The sequence below is a fragment of the Poecilia mexicana genome, unplaced genomic scaffold (genome assembly GCF_051168715.1).
Source record: "Poecilia mexicana isolate PSO_F unplaced genomic scaffold, ASM5116871v1 scaffold_5, whole genome shotgun sequence".
Taxonomy (NCBI): Eukaryota; Metazoa; Chordata; class Actinopteri; order Cyprinodontiformes; family Poeciliidae; genus Poecilia; species Poecilia mexicana.
This window is the reverse complement of record NW_028263374.1, coordinates 23,527,702-23,529,862: the sequence shown is the minus strand read 5'-3', so window position 1 is coordinate 23,529,862 and position 2,161 is coordinate 23,527,702. Positions and strand designations below refer to the sequence as shown.

General features: G+C 38.7%; 1 non-coding gene across 1 annotated transcript; it reads left to right on the top strand.

Moving 5' to 3' along the window:
- The first annotated feature begins 201 nt into the window (after nt 1-201).
- trnav-uac (transfer RNA valine (anticodon UAC)) lies at nt 202-274 on the top strand. Its single transcript has one exon. It is a non-coding gene; the product is annotated as a tRNA-Val (tRNA).
- Nucleotides 275-2,161: the final 1,887 nt, after the last annotated feature.

Genomic DNA, 2,161 nt, shown 5'->3' with positions numbered 1-2,161 from the left:
CAATACAATTTTTTGATCCCAGGCTTAGTTTATGGACTGTAATGTGAAATTAGGCACAAGTATAAGTCTGACAGTTTGTTCACCAAGTTACTGTGCTCTCTGAGAGGATCTGTAAGTATTTGACTTTGTTCCATGTCCATTGTTGACATTAGTCTCTAACAAAATGTGGATCATCTACCAGGAACACTGTAAAGAGCATGAGTTTCTGTAGTGTAGTGGTTATCACGTTTGCTTTACACGCAAAAGGTCGCTGGTTCGAAACCAGACAGAAACAGATTTTGCACGTTCTCTTCATCACAGGTGTTTACTAAAGGTCAACAAGGGTTCTGTGGTGTCATGGTCTGTACTCTGAATCCAGGCATCTCAGTGCAATCCTCAGTTGAAATTTTCATGCGTTGCATCTCACATCATCAACTTTGGAACCTCAAACTGAAACAAAGCAGACAAGTTCAGTTCCTGTAGTGTAGTGGTTATCACGTTTGCTTTACACGCAAAAGGTCTCTGGTTCAAAACCAGACAGAAATGGTTTTTGTAGGTTATGCATCTCTTGGGGTGCAGTGAGACAACAAAATCCTTCCTCTTTTGTGATGGTTCATTTTCCAATCGACTTCAATGTAGGCATCTTTGAAATCCAAGCTACTTTACTTCAATTACCAATTGGCAGTTCTATGGCGTAATGCATGTGTCAAACTCAAGGCCTGCGGGCCACATGTGCCCCCCCCCCAGCATTTTATAGGCCGATGATTGACTTAGCATAGGTTTTGAGCACGAATTGACTATAAACTACATTTCAACCAAAGGTTTGTAATGCGCTTCCTAACCAGACGCTCCAAAGCGTCCGGTCCATAACTCTTCAACACGCTGTCAGCTCCCGGTCAGAAAGAGGCATTTAGTTCAGAGACCATGAGATCATATTCAGAAAGGATTTTTTAAATTAATTGATTTCAGTTGCCTCTGAGACTAAATCTCTGTGTAAAGTCTATCATGTCTGCCCATGTGACTTGTTTTTATTATTTGTTTGCTTACCTTTAAACACTGATTTAAATATTGTAATTTTTAAACTGAGCAGTAATTTTACATCCATTGAAACTCAAATGTAATATTTAAAACTTTAATACATAAAATCAGTTATTTAACAATATGAGGTGGTGTTTAATTTATTTTTAACATTGTATTTTTATACATTTATGCTAGGGGTGCCCAAGCCTAGTTTTCCAGAGCTACCATCTGCAGCTTTAGATGGTTCCTTCTCTAACACACCTGGACCATTGACTCATTATAAGCCTCTCCAGAACTGAATGAGGGAAGTCAACCTTTTGTCTGGTGTGTTTTAGCAGGGATGCACTCCTGATTTGTACCGTCAATGTGGCCCGTTGAGGGGGGCCAATATGCTGAAGTGGCCCTCGGTGAAATTGAGTTTGACACCCCTGGCGTAGATGGTTTGTTTTGTGCCATCAAATAAGAAGAAACAAGTTGAAAGAAATAGTTATAGAGAGGTTCTAACCATTAGTTTTAATGGATATTTTCAGAAGTAGAAAACAAAACTAAAATAAGTCAATTTCATAAAAACAGAGCCAGAAAGGGAGGAGTGATGTAATGTTAAACTAATAAATGACATTTAAAATGGTGGTGATTAATCAGTCCTAGTCAAAGGCTTCGTTCATCACCTTCAGTGTTGACGAATATGTTAGAAATGAACAAATTTATAGTATTTCTAGCTAAAAAATTGGGCCCATTGAGAAGTAAATATGGGTCAGCATGTGTCGACAGTCTATTATTTTAAAGCATAAATAACATCTTTCAACTAAAATTTAACAAGAGGGAGACATTTTTCACACAAAGCCCCAGAAAATAATCTATGCTGCTTTGAAAATACACTCAAAAAGGCCTTAACAGACGAAATTAAAGTCTTTAAAGGGACAGGTTCACATCGTTAAATTAACAACACTCTGACTGAAAAGTGTGACATAATCACATGAATAATTAAAGCTGCAAGCAGCTTTGGACGGCCCTCACACCTTGGCATCGTTCCGGCCTGTGGCCACCATGGGCTTTGAGCATTGTCAGTGCATTCACTCACTCTGTCTCACGATTTGTGCTTTAAGCAGCTACATGACGCTGATGACAAACCTTGAAAATGACATTCAGTGTCTTTCAGATA